Genomic DNA, 19126 nt, shown 5'->3' with positions numbered 1-19126 from the left:
GGTATCTTATTGCATACTGTTGAAGAGATAACGTATTTGTTCTTGTGATATTTTCTCTTTCGTGCATTAATTCATTATCGCACTTGTAGTCTACCGTTTATCGTCGGTGTAAATAAGACCAATCGAAATCTTCAACCGATCTATGCATTACATCTATGCAAGTTATCTAACTAATAAATTGATGTGCCCCGTAGTTGTTTAAATATTTGTACAATTTCTGTATTTAACAATGAGATTGTTGGAATAATTTATGACAGCATTTTATCTATTCCTTCCTTGAAATTAAAGTCTGTTATATCTTGATAACATCCCGCATCGATTTTTTTGTCAAAGATGTAGATCTGTCCATATCTGACAAATGATTTCACTCAAGACTATACATTTGCTATGGATAGCACGAACTAGCGGTAATATTTGAGCATGTGTTTCTTGTTAGAGGCCTAGTTGTAACTTTGAGATTAGGAATAATGATTTTGGTATAGTTCTTCTGTGTTTGGTACTGTCAAGTGCATATAGAAAGTTTTGTGCAATGTTTACTAATTCATAATGCATTCAATCTTTTCTATTTTGAAATACAAATCTTGTAAAACAATAAGCCATTTTATTAAGTAATGTAATCCAATTTTGTTACATTCAACAATGAGTATTATGATCATAGCACAAAAAAATATGAACTCTATTGCACAACATTATCATATCACAACTTAACAATTCGTCTAACAATATAACTCTAAAAGCTACCAAAAATGTAATAAATATTCTATTGGACGTTTTCTTATATACAAAATAACAGATACATTTGTACTTAAATTGAGAACATTTGTTACATTCAGCAAAGTCCGTTGTATCATTATCACCTTTTTTACAACATATTTAAAAGCAATAATACGTTTACGGTACCATCAGCTACAAAGATTAAAGATTTCCAGTTCGGTCGCCGTCTACTGAAAAGGTTAAAACTATCTAGAGACAAGGTGGTGGTTTGTACCGAACAAAAATGTTCTAAGAAAGAAAAAACATACAGTGAATGAATCGAGCATTTCAATCAAACTCAATAATATAAATATTTACGACTGATTTTCTTTCTGATAACATGACATATCAACACAAAGATTTGACTTTTATAAACATGTTATCATGTTCTTCATACTTGTACAAATTCCAATAAATTGAAAATTGTCTGTACCAGTTCGTATGTGCACTCGTGTCCTTTTGTAAGGATAGAGTTTAGCGTTATCCATATCTGAGGTCTATGAACTATAAAAAGTTATTTAAAATAGAAACATAGATATATTACGAAGTTTTGTCCGAGGACCGTTTTTACAGTGACCTTTTGTATACAAAACAATTCAACGTCATAATCGAAATATATCTCTCTGAATAATTTTAAGATACATTATGATTATTCATACTTTTTCATGTGAAAAGGAGAAATTATATTCAATTGCAAGGAATGTCCATTCCACGTAAAACAAAAATTTAAACGAAAATGTGGACCAGTACCCTTTAAAACCTTGAATGATAATGCCTTTACATGTATGTGGATATACTGATTACGAAAAAGTGGATCAGTACCCTTTAAACCTGAAATGCTAATGCCTTAACATTTATGTAGATATGCTGATTACGAAAAAGTGGATCAGTACCCTTTAAACTTTAAATGATAATGCCTTTACATGTATGTGGATATACTGATTACGAAAAATTGGATAAGTACTGTACCCTTTAAACATGGAATGCTAATGCCTTTACATGTAGGTAGATATACTGATTACGAAAAAATGGATCAGTACCCTTTAAACCTGGAATGCTAATGCCTAAACATTTAGGTAGATATAATGATTACAAAAAAATGGATCAGTACCTTTTAAACCTGGAATGCTAATGCCTTAACATTTAGGTAGATATAATGATTACGAAAAAGTGGATCAATACCCTTTAAACCTGGAATGCTAATGCCTTAACATGTATGTAGATTTACTGATTACGAAAAAGTGGATCAGTACCCTTTAAACCTGGAATGCTAATGCCTTAACATGTAGGTAGATATAATGATTACGAAAAAGTGGATCAATACCCTTGAAACCTGGAATGATAATGCCTTTACATGTATGTAGATATACTGATTACGAAAAACTGGATCAGTACCCTTTAAACCTGGAATGCTAATGACTTAACATGTAGGTAGATATAATGATTACGAAAAAGTTGATCAGTACCCTTTAAACCTGGAATGATAATGCCTTAATATGAAGGTAGATATGCTGATTACGAAAAAGTGGATCAATACCCTTTAAACCTGGAATGCTAATGCCTTAACATGTAGGTAGATATAATGATTACAAAAAAGTGGATCAGTACTCTTTAAACCCGGAATGCTAATGCCGTAACATGTAGGTAGATATACTGATTACGAAAAATTGGATCAGTACCCTTTAAACCTGGAATGCTAATGCCTTAACATGTATGTAGATATAATGATTACGAAAAAGTGGATCAGTACCCTTTAAACCTGGAATGCTAATGCCGTAACATGTAGGTAGATATAATGATTACGAAAAAGTGGATCAGTACTCTTTAAACCCGGAATGCTAATGCCGTAACATGTAGGTAGATATAATGATTACGAAAAAGTGGAACAGTACCCTTTAAACCTTAAATCATAATGCCTTAACATGTATGGTATGTAGATATACTGATTACGAAAAAGTGGAACAGTATCCTTTAAACCTGGAATGCTAATGCCTTAACATGCATGTAGATACACTGATTACGAAAAAGTGGATCAGTACCCTTTAAACCTGGAATGATAATGCTTTTACATGTATGTAGATATAATGATTAAAGTTTCATATTTTATATTAAGTTAAATTATTAATTATCGGTACATTAAAAACTCGGACATAAAATAATAAAAAATCTGCCATTGTTATACACGTTTCTGGCCAAAAAATAATAGGATTTCATTCGAGATGGATAATGATTATTGTGTTCTTATTCAAATTTGATTTTAAAATCGTATATCCGAAAAGATTTCAATAATCTAAGAACATCAATTAATACCCTTTTGACTTTTCCATTAGCCATAGCTATAATACTGCCGTAAATTCTAATAATAATTCTAAACATGTATTAAAATGTCCATCAAATTGTGCCAAGGATATTACGATCAAGCATTAATAGCCTGCATTTGTCAAACGTATCAGGCAATTAACCGTTGCGAACTATCTACATATATAACCGCTAATCAATAATGTAAGACACGACTGGAAAAGGATTTAAGTAATGAAAAGTTAAGACGCATGTCGAATAACAATCATCATGATCATATAGAATACTGAAGAATAGAAATAAAAGGATGTAAGAAAATCGATCACGTCCTTTGAAATAATATCATTCTCAGCAAGCTTTTGTAAATAAGTCTTACGATTTCATTTCAAAACTCAGCATCAGATAATAGCTTCGACTAAGAATAAAATAATATCCAATGTGATCAAAGATTACAAGAATAATGTAAAATATTGTCATGATGAGATTGACATGCATCTGGTTTTATTTTGAGGAATACAAATAAACATTACCAGTATAAATCATTGAATTATTCCATTGGTGTCTTTGAGTTAAAATATTTAACAATAAAGGTTTATGATAAGAAAACAAATCTTTGAGAACATACATTCTTAATTTCGTCCATGAAGCTTGTTTTTCATACAAGCTGCAGATTGTTTGCATGAATTTGTTAATCTGTGGATTATCTGATTAAGTTTTTAATTAAATTCATCATAGATGAAATCAATCATAATATCAAGCTAGAATATTCATCACTACTTTTCCAAACAAAATTCCTCATGTTCGCCTTAATACTTTTACAGTTTTAAGATAATATGAGACATAGTTTCTTAATTTTTGGAATATACGACGCTTTTAGAACCTACTTGATTATTTAATATTTTTTTTCTCAATAATTATTGAAAGGGATTAAAAATATTTTTCTATGCACAAATTTTGTTGTTTATACCGTATAACTCGTTATGTCTAAACATAGCCTTTCTGTGTTACATTTTTTTTTTAAATATTTGAGAGTTAAATGTGTGCTGCCCGACTGTTATAAAGAATGGTACGAATACAAAAAGCAATAACAAATACTTGCCCTATATAAAAACTAAATATATAGCGATTCCTTTGAAAACTTTTAAAATGTATCTGTAAAATACACAATGCAGTTGCCAATATCCCGGTTTCATATCCAATGTACAAAATACAACCTGCAATTATTGTGACCCTGTAATCTACATTATCAGTAGAATGGTTGATGTATTGCTTAGACTGTTGATATGTATTGTAATGTCATTTTCTGCTTACAGTTCAGTGTTATAGAATAAAAGTAATTATTTTGTGGTGGTAATAGTAGCAAACATTGATTATCGGAATTCGACAAAAATGGCATCGGGATAATTAAGAAAATGTCAACATTATTACTACCTAACAAATTCGTTAGCTTGGCACAATGATTAACGAAATGCGTTTAAATATTACCAGTTTTTGAAAGCTCATGACAAGCTTGCAAAAATAAATTGAATTTGCTTCATATTAAAGCTGACATCTTAAAATTAAGTTTTGTCGTCATAGCCCTTTCTTCTAACCATAGCATAATGTGTTAGCTGGTATTCACTTTTACGTTTGTCTCCCCTTTCGAGAGTTCCTGTGACACAATATCCTTGCTGAAAGTCTGCATTGCTTACATTGCTTGTTAATGTCATCCGGAAATCTGGATTTTTAGCATCCTTAAATCGTCCGGTGATTAACATCGCGTCTTTGCCTTTGTCTGTCATTTTTCCTTTAGTTGTTCTCTTTGTTGACCCTGTTACCTCTACAATTTTGCATTTGCTGCGACTCCAAAAGTATGTTTTTAAGATCCAGTACGAGACTAAAGCAGGTTGTGCCCATCCTTCATAGGGAAATAACAAAACTTTTGCAGGATAACCATGGTAACTGAAAACTTTCCGACAACATTTTCCTCTGCTTTCGTAATAAAACAACTGCACCATTTTTTCAGCTTCCTTCCTTGTTTTCTAATGACTTGTCATTAATGACATTCTTTATTTATTTCCCTTTAGAGCACCAATTGCCTTAAATATAAAAATTTCAAAGATAATAAGTTTCATACGAATTATAGCGTTTTAATTATTCTATTTCATCAATTCGTTATTTTAAGGACACCTTTAATAATTGCAAAGTTCTTAGACCTGTATTATTCATTAAGTGAACAAGCCTGTTGTTTTATTACATGCAGAGAATTTCCTCTCTCCATGTGTATTAACCATGCTTCAACAATAACATTACTGTTGCAAAAGAAGACTTCAAACAAACTGTAATTCAATAAATAATTTAAAAACTGAATGACATATCCTTTTCAAACAATCCTAACAATTTGAGTATAGTATTTATTGAATTGCATGCATCGTTTAACAACTCCAATTTAAGTAAACGGTAGGATTGGTACATGTTTCTCGACAATCAATATCTATTAACTTATTTGTAACTTCTATTACAACAAATTACATAACACATGTAACTTATCTTCTACTTGATTTATCCAAGAATGTTTATAAAAGGATGAATATGACATTGTTGAACCTTTAAATGTCTCTGATTTATGAATGTAGACACTTAAGGGATTTCTGCTTTCAAGCTTATGATGACCAAATAGTGTACACTATGAACGAAAATCAATTTCGAAGCATGCACCCAGACATCAGAAAATCTACAATTTATAGTTAATAATTATGTATGTACTATAGTCATATAAGAACACGTACATGATTTGTATTTGTAGAAATGATTTATCTCGATACAAAGTAAAATAACAAAATTCCAAATTCCAAGGAAAATTCTGATCGAAAAGTCTCTAATCGAATAGCAAAATAAAAGGTCAAACAAATTGATTAAATGAAAAAGAACTGTCATGCTCCTGGCTTGGTACAGATGTTTCCTTATGTTGAAAATAGTAGATTGAAATTGTTTTCATGGCTTGCTAAACCTCTCTCTTATATGACAGTCGCATACAATTCGAATGACAACAATGTGTGAACAAAATAAACAGACATAATAGGTAAGTATGTAAAAAAAAAAAAAGGTCAAATATGTGTTATAATCTTAATCACTATAAAAAAAAATATGTTAACAAAATGGCATATAGACAAATAAGTAAATATGCTAGAAAATGTGCTATTTGAGTTATGCTATGCTTTTCAATCACCAAAAAGTACATAGACAGTTGTTGCTCTATTTCTTCGCTAAAAGAACTATTTGATGAACAAGACTCAATTCACTCTTTTTATACGGTGAAGCCATTGTATGTAAAACAGAATTAGGTAGGTCGAAATGTTCGTTAAAGTGTAAAGCAGACGTACTTTCATTTTAACATTGCATTTCCTGATTGTATTGAGCCTTTCGACATGATTAACTGCATGGCGTAAAATTGAAAGAGTGTCTTGTTTTTATTTTTATTCTTTTGGATATTTTTGTTTTGTAGTTCGGTAACACAAAAAAAAATTGTTTTAAGATACGTTCATTTGCGTGCTTGTGTAACGTTCAAATATTTAGTTTCACATTTTACATGCTATGTACCTTCGATTTTTTAACCTCTTTCCCCTGGGTGTTCTAGATAGTTAATATTTTATTTTTATTCCCATTCTTTTTTATGTTTACAATTCAATGATGTTTACTCATGTGCCTTGTTACCGTGTTTTTACTACCAATGATACAATTTTAATGATTCGTTATTGTTATATAAATGTACAAACATATATTTTAACGTCTTAATTACAACCATCGCTTTTTTCCATTAGTATTTTATTCTCTGTGTTCAATATATGGTATAAACTGTATCGATCAATATCTTGTAAAAGCAAGTTTACAGATTATGATTTTATAGAAGAAAGTTATATCTAATTTACAGAATAAATCGTTCGTTATGCTTTGAGCTAGAAGATTCCTTGTGGGAGAGTAAAGATATAATATATGTCCAGTGATAAGTCTGTTTCTATTGACACAGACGAGCGGATTAGAAGAGTAAAATGATAAGCAATGTCTTATTTTGCAAACACGTAATAGCTATTAATCTTTTTTTTATGCGTATACTCTACATGGTTAGGGTAGCTGAAAATTTCGCAAAGTCTTACACTATTTCTGCATTTAATCAACTGACACATGCAAGACCCAATTAAACACCACTGTCTGTTCACAAAAAGTAAAATAACAAAATTACCGAACTCTACTGATATTCAAAACGAAACGTCCCTGATCAATGACAAACTCATAAGCTGAAATATATAAAACCAATGAAAATAGCTGTCATATTCCTGACTTCTGACTTTGTACAGGCATTTCCTTAGGTAGACAATTTTGAGTTAAACCTGGTTTTATAGCTAGGTAATCGTCTTAATTGTATGACAGTCGAATGAAATTCCAGACAAAAAAGGCAGTAAAACAAATTCAGTGTTTAACACTTTACTCTGGATTCCCCTGATCCCATAATCTGTGGTCATTGTAAAATACTGCGAATAAAACGAAAACAATAATATCAAACCAGTTAAACATACAATGATTTACAACTCAATATTACAGAATACCAAAGCACGTCTAAATAATGTAATGCTTTATTTTATATTTCATTTCACATTCTAAATATTTATGAAAGTTCTTAGTCCGTTAATAAAATAATTTTCCACTCAAAGATTAATCGTCATTAGTTTATTTAAATGCTTTCACATTGCAATGCAATACTATACTAAAGGTAAATACAACACAAAGGTGTGTAATGCTATCTGTTAATATGTTAAAACATTTCGACTACAAAATAATTTAAAAAATTTAATAGATATAAGGTTATATCTTATTTTAAAAGACCTGTGCTTCAGTTATTGTGTATGTAAAATTCATAAAACTGCAGTAGGAAAAAGTAAAATCGCAAAAAAAAATTCAAAACGGAAAGTCCCTAATCAAATTAAAATCAAAATCTCAAACACATCAAACGAATGGATAACAACTGTCATATTCCTGACTTGGTACAGACATTTTCTTATGTAAAAAAAAGTTGATTGAACCTGTTTGTTTAGCAGGCTAAACCTCTCACTTGTATGACAGTCGCATCAAATTCCATTATACATGTATTGACACCGATGAGTGAACAAAACAAACAGACAAAAAAAGGTAAACATGTCAAAAATAGGGGTACAGCATTCAACATTGTGTTATCAAACAAATATTTAACAAGGAAGCACAAAAGGCATATATCCATTAAACAACCTCATTCATTGCTATCTTATTTTTCTATTTTATTTATGTATGAACTGTTATTTCTGTCTATCTTGTCTAGACTGTGGTGCATATTTGTCTTTATCACTTCGTATTTTTATACAAGTTGTTTGCAATTTGATGATAGTATCAAATTAAAACTTAAACAGCTGATGAAAATCATAAAATGGCTCATTATAATGGGCATGGAACAACTCCGGATCATTATTTGTTCGCTACGAATTACAGGGAACTGTTCATAGCAAGGTGAATATTATTCAACCCGGTAATTTGTCGCTAAAATGGGCTATCAAAAATACAGGTAAACCGATTAATCCTGCGCTAAAATGGGCTCAAATGTATGCGCTTAAATGTCCCAGAGTTGTTTATAAATTTTCGCTAAAATGTCTTGCGCCCTTATTAACAACGAGCAAGATGATGCTTAAACTCAAAGCACCCTACCAATATGTCTGTTTATATTGTCGTAAGTAGTTCTATCTATCGTGTTGTTTCCTTAATCGAATATCAGTCTGTTTCTGACAGGTTCATGCTAAATTGTACCGATTGATATATTAGTAACTGTGATCGGTACTTTGTGTTTAAATGTTTTAATCTTGTTTTTTGTTAATCTGCAGTACTTATGTTGTGCTGTTACGCTACCGCCAACTCCGCCATATTCTACATATTTAAAATTGTGTTGAACATAAATCAATCTAGATTGCTTTATTTTTTATATCATACCTTTTCGATTAATATGTATCTTGTAAGTTAAAATGTTCCCGCAAAATCAAAATTTAAACAGAAGTATTGAATCCAATAATAAAACTTGTTGAATTAGATATAAAATATGTGTGCTAGTGCAAAGAAACAAAATTAAATAAGACAAATTAGTAAAATTGCACAACATTGTGATTCAAATATGCTGAAATATAATTTAGAACTTTATAATTGTGAAGATTAATCTGTTCTCCTATTTATGTATATTGTAGTCCTGTAATGTTGTGTTGTCATTTTAATGTTATATTTCATATGGCCATAAATGAGGGAGGTTTGGCATGCCACAAAACCAGGTTCAACCCATCATTGTTTCCTTTAAAAAATGTCCTGTACCAAGTCAGGAATATGGCCATTGTTATATTATAGTTCGTTTCTGTGTGTGTTACATTTTAAAGTTGTGTTTCCGTTGTGTCGTTTGTTTTCTTTTGAGTGTGAATTCACATTACTATAAGACCTGTCACGGTACTTATCTATCCCAAATTCATGTATTGGGTTTTGATGTTATATTTGTTATTCTCATAGGATCAACATTTTTTATGCAAAGAAAATCAATGAATAAATACCTGAAGAGATATAGAATCAAAATGTCCTTACAATAATAGTCAAAACAATCAGGCATCAAATGAACCCCCTCTTTCGATGCATGTCGTTGAATTGATTGTTGAGTATTCGGGGTAGTTATTCTTTTGGAAACAAAAGGTCTACCCGCAGTGATAAAGACCCATTGTTAGTAAATAAAATAAATCTGGCTTTACCTCCATCAGGATCGTTTAAATTTTTTTTTTAATGTACTCACGATATTGCAAAAAAGTTTAGCCATCTTTTTCCAGAAAACTAAATTATGATTATCTTCTATGTTCTTTCGTTTTGTGATATTGAATTGTCCTCATACCGTAGGATTTTATAGTAAGACATATTTCAAATATTTGCGATGGAATGCACTAAACTAGTAAACCTTAAAAAAAAATGGAATGCATTTTTTCTTAATTACAAATGTAACTATGTACGGAATTTTTACCACGAACGTTGCACATCATATAATCTATTTAGGAGAGGGAAGAGAGCAATTTTGGCGGATTGTTTAATTTCCTGATGATTATTTTCTCCTTTTGAAATTGCCACGATTTTGGTCAAATCTTAGGACACATTTGTAAACACTAGGCAAAACACTAAAAAATTAGTCAACTTTTTTTCTCTTAGGATATTTGCAGTGTCTTTGCTTTCTTACTTCACTGGCAGAAAATATAAAATGGTACTATATAAAACCCTAAATAATTAATATTTGTCTGTCTGGACCTGTGTAAATAATAACAGCCATAAAATATTTCTGTTGTAATCTAAACATTGCCATCAAGATATTTTATTATTTATTAAGAGTAAATATTTACAAAACGGTACTTTAGAAGGTAAGTAAATATTTAAAAAATTCAATAAATAGTAGTTAATATAATACCTAATATGGCTGTTAATTCCCAATAGTTGCATAATATCCCAAACAATTAAGAAAAGCTAATGAATGACTTACCTTATAGAGTAAAATCAAAGCAACAATATAATCATTGAACGGTTTTCCAATTTAAACATACAGCATGATACCATGATAGGTCTTGTTCATAACATCATAGATGTTTACCAATAGCAGCAAACCGCAGTCGAAGTATTGCCACATCGATACTAGGTAATGAAGTGTAAGCCTTATACATTAATCGAAGAAAAGTTGATTTCAGGCGTAACGCTAGAAGCTTAATTCCATAACAGCAACAGGTCTCTATTTATCTTGATGTTGTTGAAGTCAGTTTTTGTTGCTTGAAATGGATTAATGAGGTGAAAAGTTTTAGATGGGGATAAAAGCTATTATTTCTGATCGCATGGGAACTCCATTATCTATTTTCATTATATGATAATATAGTAACGTGGTATTGCCATCTTAGGGAATATATTTTAAAAATTGATTCTGATACGGTGTACATAACATTTAAATCGTGTTCTTGCCAATGAATGTTAACAGATTTTCGTTTATAAAATTAATAAAAGAGGTATAAGTACCACTATCAATATTTTATTAGTTTAGGAATAATTATCCCTAAGATAAGATTTTCATGCCTTAACTAAATGTTGTTTTTTAAAATAAATTTGAATGTTGCAATCCGTAATTCTATATCTAAACCCTACATAGAGTTAAGTCTATTACTCTGACTTCAGTCTTTATTAAAAACAAAAAAAAGCTTTGATTTCACATGAAATACAAATGTATGTATCTGTTTGTTGGTTGTTACGTTTACTTAGTTTTTTATAATGAAGGTCGTTTCCCAATAATAATGAAAATCCACTGCGGACGACATTTTAGCAATAGATGTAATATGTTTAGCACTTTCTGCAATTCAGAAATATGTATCAAGCGAGTGTAAAAATATATCTTTTGGTGTAGACCATGTTTACTATTGATGATTCTGAGGAGGTTATACAATCTCAATAAAAGTCATTATTCTGCAAATATTATTCATTAATTGTAAGTTGTCTTCTGTCCAGTGGCAAATATTTTAGGAAGATCCACAAATTTGAACATGCATGGCAGCAAGAATATGCATAAAAGGGGATACGGGTGAACGTATACGATACATCGACTAAACGAAACATTGATTGATTGATTGTTGGTTGCTTAACGTCCAATGGCAAATATTTCATGCATATTCAGGACGAGAACAAATTAGTCAAGTTCACAATAAATACAATAGGTAGGTTGATCCAATAGAGGTCATCTGGGATGATGGTCGGGGAAATTTGGACTGCCACTGGAAAATGGGGGTATATTGGATAGGGACAGAAATTTTGCCTTGCAGCAGGCCACCTACGGACCCCTCAAAAGTTGTTGCAAGGGTTCTTAACGTGCAAAGAGCGTGGCATTCTCCTTACACGAGGCATCGAATTTAACGTTCCCCACTTCAGCAAGCGTTTTACTGCCGGTCGGGAGAAGATCAAGTGACCATATTTCTATACCCCAGTCACCCTTGGGGTGCTAAACGAAACAAAACAAACAAACATATAAATAAATAAAACCGAAATGTGACCTACCGAATTAGACTATTTACCTGATTTGTAATAACATAAGCAATACGACGGGTGCCACATGTGCAGTAGGATCTGCTAACCCTTCCGGAGATCACCCCCAGTTTTTGGTGGGGTTCGTGTTGCTTAATCTTCCGTTTTCTATGTTGTGTCTTCTATACTATTATTTAGCTGTAAAATATCTTTTTATTTTTAGCAATGGCGTTATTAGTTTATTTTCAATCTATGACTTTGACTGTCCCTCTGGTATCGATCTTTCGTCCCTCTTTTAGACCCAGGGGTAACCTGAGCATGACAACAAAAATCAAACAAGAAATGATTGTTTAGTATTGTGAATGTCAATTCTAATAGGTAAACATACCTGCCAACTGTCACTATTTGCGGGGGATTTCCCCCATGGGGGCTCCCAAATTGAAATTTTGAAAGAGCAATTTTGTCCATAATTTCTAACAAAACAATTAATTTTACAATGACATTAGGCTTGTAAAGGTATGGAGAAGCTAAAAAACAACATTAAAATGTATTTGAAGGCCCCCTTGAAGGTTTTTTAGGACTATGATAGCCATCTTGCTCGCAAAACACCCATGGGCATCTTGAAAATTTGGCAGGTATGGGTAAAAATGCAAATTACTATATGATCTTATATAAACACGAAACTCTACTTTATACTTATTTTTTGTTGTGATGACTGCCTTTATTGTGCTTCATATATTTATGCATTTGAAATTTATTTTTAATTTTCAATTCTTAAGAAATCCAAACATAGTTGATAAACTAAGTTTTCACGTCGGTATGTAATATAACAATAAAATTAATCTAAAAATGTCATGAAAGTGAACAAGGAGGAACTCTACTACCACAAGTCTTGAACGAGTGTTCACACACGATTAAGAGAAACAAAATTTAAAAAAACAAAACAATTCAAATTGATAATCAGAAGAAAGAAAAGTTAAAAAAAAATGTCAAGCTTCATGTTTTTTTTTCCTCGGAATTGAATTTATTTGAAAGTAAATGTACTTATATTTATAGAACCATTGTTAAAGGAAATTTTAAGACAATTTGAAATTTAAGACAAGTAAATATTTGGTTCGGTTTTGACTCGGAGTTTGCGCTTGAATATTGTAAGCGGTTTGTGAGTTCTATTGAAAACAAACCCGTTATATATATTTTAAAAAAATGCCTTCAACAATGAGCGTAGTCAGCCCATAAAGGCCCCGAAATTACAAATGTAGAACAATTCAAACAGATAGGCATATACATACAAAATAAAGTGGGGTTAAACATGTAAGTGGTATCCTAACTTTACCCCTAACCTGGGACAGTGGTGTAACAGTACAAAAAAGAAGGTACGATAAAATCAGTTGAAAAGACTTAACTCAGAAAATGCATGGATACAAATAGAAATGCATCTAACAAAAACACAGAGTGGACGTGGCCGGGTACTTTTACATCCTAACAACAACAAGACAGTAAGTACAGATATGTGTGTACCCATAATTAAGATGCGGCGAATCTATGTTTGCCATTGGAGTGCTGTATCATTGATATATACATGTACATGTATCCATCATTTCCTTTCTTCATTTCTATGACGCAAAAAAAAAAATTTAATTGCCAGATAACTCGAGGGATAAGATATCAAGTATATCAAACAAAATCATGAACATCGAGTAAATAATTAATTATTAATAATGCAATCTACTCAATTTTGAAATATATTGAGAAACATTAAGATTAAAAATGGAAACAATCGAATATTTGCATTTTTGCATTTTAATTGTGATCATAATTTTAAATACTATCATAACTTTTTTTTATTGACAACTATTACACTATAAATGAATTTTAATGATGAGTTTCAAAACTTTAAATCATGACATTCAACTTAATTATGAATGATATTTGCAGGGGCAGTTATTTTTGGTTATGTTTTCATTATGTAAAAAAAAAAGATGTGGTAACTATGATTGCGAATGAGACAAAATTAACTCCCCAATTCCGTTATCTAGTTGCCGGGATCTTTCAATTATTAATTTTAATGTCAAATAACACATGACAGATAAGGAAAACGAATATCTATAGCTTGATATGAAATAGTTTTTTTTTTATATATATACTTTTCGGTGATATTAGATAAAAACGATGTACCCTTTTTTACTGTTCATTTATTCTTTTTTTAAATTGTTTGAACTAATTGACTCCATTCTCACAATTCAATATTGAATAAGTTTCTTTTTTATTTTATCAAAATAAATAATAATATGAAATATCATATAGAATGGAGTTCTGGAATATACAAGTACAGACTAAAAATAGCATGTATGTAAAAGGGCAATAATTGTACATCTATTTCAATGTAAGGGAGCTACCATTTGATTTTTATGGGGGGGCTAGGATGAAATTTGAAAAAAATAGGCAGGACAGGAATTTTGAGTAAAAAAAAAGGCAGGATGAGACACTTGCAAAAAAAAAAAGTCAGGATGACAATTTAGGTTAAAAAAGTCAGGATAAACTAACCAAAAAAAAGGCAGGACCGAATAGAGTAAAAAATAAAAAGGCAGGACAGAGATTACAACTAAAAAAAAATGCAGGACAAAATTTTTCATCCTAGCCCCCCCATAAAAGTCAAATGGTAGCTCCCTAATGAATTTGGAAACCTTGTATTACCCAGCTGTTATTTTTTAAATCAACTTTTTAAATGATGTATAATGCTACATTCGATCTATGTAAGAAAATCTTAAGGCCGTGTTCACATTGACCTAAACTCGGTGTTGTGTAAGTGTAACTCACACGTAAACTAAACAAAATTACGTTCCCATTGATAAAACTCAATGTTTACATGTAGTGTAGATCATGTTTTGTCTACATGCAGTCGATACTCGATGTAGGCCTTGTGTAGATTAAGTGTACACAAAACTAGACATTTAAAACATTAGTTACACCGTGCATATTTAAAGAAGAAACGATTTTTGAATAAAATTGATATTTATAACAGTTATTAATAAAAGTTCTTTACAAAAATATTTGTCTAAACTTGATAGATATTTTTTTTTTAAAACAAACTTAATGTAGCTTTATTAAGCCCTTATCAAGACTCAAAGCAGCATCATGCTGGACACATAATTCATTTCAAAATTAAGGTTTTTTGCCGAATCGACTTGACTTACACAGAAATATTTGCCACTGGTCTTCACTTAAATAAGAGAGCCATGGTGTAGTGCATCGGACTACTAACATAAAGGTTCCTGGTTCGATTCTCGTCTGGGATGAAAATTTCAGGAACTGAATTTTCGGCTCTCCCTTGACACCATTTGCGAGTATGGTCTCGAGGAAACGATGATAGTCCGTCGGAAGGGGACGATAAATGGCCGACCCGTGTTAAGAGAGAGCCATATCTCTTGCACGTTAAAGACACCCTTGTAGATTTCGAAAAAGAGCAGGCTAATGCCGCTACAAGGCAGCACTCGCACCCGCAAAGTGGAAAGGGATTAATATAAGTTGCAAAACTTGTTTCCCAATTCCACTATAAATAAATATGTTTAAACTAAACTCAAATAACGATTCACTTATAAATGCGTTACTTAAAAAGTGTGAGGTAAATGTATTGTTTGTCTAGTATCTCGGATCCGTAAAATAACACTTAAAACTAAACAAAAAAAACGTTATCCCCTCCCTTTGCCAAATACTCCTTGGAGAAGAAATACCATTTGAAACAAACAGAAAAGATAGAAATGTAGTGATCCCTAAAATATCAATCCTTCTTCTTCGTCTGTAAACACACTGCTGCAGCCTACGTTTTCTCAAGCTTAATCGAGACATCTTTAGTATCATTAAACTACTGCAAATCATCAAAATGTCTTTCATAAAAAAGTAACCACTTAACTTTAAAAAGGGGGGTATTTTGTTTATTTATCTGAGTCAGAAAGTCAGAAATTTTCCCGCGCAAACGTAATATTCAGTTGGGTTTTTTTTCGATGATGGTGATCAATTTTTTTTTTTCAACATTTAACACTATATTGTATGGAGAAACTCTTTATTCAGATTTTTTTTTAATCATCTGCAGGACCAGATTTTTTTTTATCCAATTGGGGTTCGAAATACCCCCCCCCCCCCCCTCCTCCCCCGATTTGAAGTCAAATGATCGTTCCCTTATTACTAGAAAATATGTCCGAAAACTTTGCATTCGGTTCTACGTAATGAACATTTAAATGACATAGAGTTTATAAGTGTGAACAAATCTTATGTACAGGTAACTAAACAAGGTGTATAGATGTGAACAAATTCAATGTGAAACCAATGGCCAGTACATTAAACTAATTGTAAACATGTTTACTGTACATGGAGTTTGGTGTGAACACGGTTATATTGATTTATTAATGTTTGTGATCATAACTTTGTGTGATGAATATTTCATGCATAATCTAAGACGGAAACAAACAAATGTTTAACGGTTCGTAAAAATGGGTCTACCGTGAAAAAAAAGAAGATGTTCTGATTGCTTTGAAAAAAAGAGGGTATTTTAGTTCTGATGGTGTTGTTACATTTATTCAATATTCTTTGTTTAAAATTATTTTCTAAACATAATTTTATCTTTTGAATAAAAAGATACGAAGATTGTCATACTCTATGAGACAGCCACTCAGTGGCCGAATAAAAAAAAACCCCATCAACTTTATGAGTCTTAAAAAATATAGAGACTGTATGAAATTTGCAATATCACCAGGTGAACTGAAGAAAATTTTTAATCCTTTCTTTTAGGAATCGTAAAAACTGGTTTAAGCCTACTTAAATGTATCCTGTATATAAAAACAACATCTTAATGCCAACAAAGAAAGTAGAGCGGACGTTCGTCTTTATATTGAGATTAAAAAGTATTGATTACAAAAAATAAAACATAAAATTATTGCTAAAATATAATTTAAGAAATTTCAATGATTAATTTAATCCATGTAATCAAATAAAACCGCTACGAGCAACGAACTAAACATTTTATATCACGCTGTATTAGTGTGCATCGGTTTAAATCCCAAATGGAAAAACAGAGATTGTCAATGTCAAAAACTGTGGTTAATTTCATTCATCAACCATTTCATCATTTTCTCGTATACATGATGTTCTTAGAATTGGAAAATATTTTTTGGTGAAAGATAAGAGTTAAAAGGAAAGAAATATTTATTAATTTCATGCATTCGAAAAGCTTTTCTGAATTTAATTACATCAGGAAATTATGCTTATTAAAGCCGAATAATTATTTGAAAGCCAAAGATGTATAAGAATCGAAATTATATACTATAGTAACCAAAAAAGACTCAATATAGTATCCAAACTCATCAAACTAATGCGGGGTTCACACATTGCCGATTATGGCTCCCGTTTGAGATCAGACAGCGATACGACACAAAAAGTGAAAAAGTCGGATTACTATCCTCAATTATCTGGAATGTCCTATCATTGTCTGAACGCAGTCGTTCATTACATATTCCTACGGGTCGGGAAGGGTCCGAATAGTTCGGCGAATCACCCCGACAGTTAGGTGCGTCCCGTAATATTCGGAGAAATTCTGCTGTATCTGATCAAAATCCTAACAATGATCTGCATGTGTATTCCGGACGGTGTCCTGTGGAACGGGAATGATCTGAAGAAATTTTTCATTGCTGTTTTTCTGCCGATTGAGTCCAGATTGCATCCAGAGTGGTGTAAACGTGGTATAGTCGTAGTGGAAGCGTAGTTGGGTCGCGATGAGAACGTGATGGTCGTAGTGAGGTCGTAATAGCGTCGCTGTGAGATCGTATTGAAGGCCCTCCGAATAGAATCACGCTTTCGCTACGCTCTCGCTCTCGCTACGATGGTAAAGCGACCTTCGCGATCTTACCATGACCTTAGTGTGCTCTCACTACGCTTCTACTACGCCCGGATTTCGCCACGACTGCACCACGACAATGAAACGATTTTGATTTTGGAAATGTGGTTATCAACTGACACATCTATGATTACATGTACATGCATGTATAGGTGCATACACTATGCAGGGGAACGTTATAGGTTGAATCGTAATTCTAACACTCTCACAATCACTTGATTTTGATTGATTGGTATTGACTTTCTCAATTAGATTTATCCAGGCCTACATGCATGTACATTTATAAAGTAAAGATACAGACGTTGCCTCTTGTTAATTTAAATACTCTCTACATATTATTTGTACATATTATTGACAACTGACCAGTTACTGCATGTAGTGAATCAAAATAATAAATAAAACACAATGTACATGCTAATACTACCTGTAGCTGATAATGTCAGAGCTTTAAAAATATGACAGCAATCTAGAAAAATTACACAGTCCTTGATGAAAATGATCTCGTGCCATTTTTCTATTTTTTGAAAATTCAGAATTTTTTGCGACCTTTTTATTAATGTAAAATATTCGACTGGGTGAGTTTCGCAAAAATTAGAAAATACATTCTGATATATGATACTTATATCTCTGTTCAGCTTTTTCCTAACATCGCAATAATTGATTTCACATTTTTGTCCATTCTTCAAAAAATCGCAATCAATAAGTAAACGCACTTATTTCCGACTTAACAGTACCTTAGAGAACAGTATATAAACTCAGAGATTAAATGCATGTGCTTTAAAGCAAAAAAAAAAACACCAATACAACGTCTTATAAAATATGTATAACAATCAAAACGACATGAAATTTGAGAGAAATTCAATGTTCTTTCTAGCTTTTTTTAAGTTATTTTTTTCTTGTGCAAATAAGCGCAAATTGATGTTTTCTTCGAGGAATATATTAATCATTTGTCATGTTAATGTTCTTTCATAAAGTACAAAGGTATTGAATTCAGTCTAGTCATTATTCAGTCTTGAAAAGACTTATTGCTTAATCGTCTGTCTCGAGATAATAAAAGATAAATTCAAAACACCAACCTCCTAAATCACAAAAGCCAAAAGTTGAAATCGTTTGTCTCGAGAAAAA

At 31.6% G+C, this 19126-nt stretch overlaps 1 long non-coding RNA gene across 1 annotated transcript; it reads right to left on the bottom strand.

Moving 5' to 3' along the window:
- Nucleotides 1-581: 581 nt before the first annotated feature.
- LOC139488733 (uncharacterized) lies at nucleotides 582-10886 on the bottom strand. Its single transcript, XR_011656070.1, has 3 exons — nucleotides 10601-10886; nucleotides 2793-5129; nucleotides 582-1504 (listed from the first exon to the last, which is right to left on the bottom strand). It is a non-coding gene; the product is annotated as an uncharacterized lncRNA (long non-coding RNA).
- Between the last annotated feature and the right edge of the window lie 8240 nt (nucleotides 10887-19126).

The sequence above is a fragment of the Mytilus edulis genome, chromosome 9 (genome assembly GCF_963676685.1).
Source record: "Mytilus edulis chromosome 9, xbMytEdul2.2, whole genome shotgun sequence".
Taxonomy (NCBI): Eukaryota; Metazoa; Mollusca; class Bivalvia; order Mytilida; family Mytilidae; genus Mytilus; species Mytilus edulis.
This window is presented reverse-complemented; position numbering and strand designations above follow the sequence as displayed.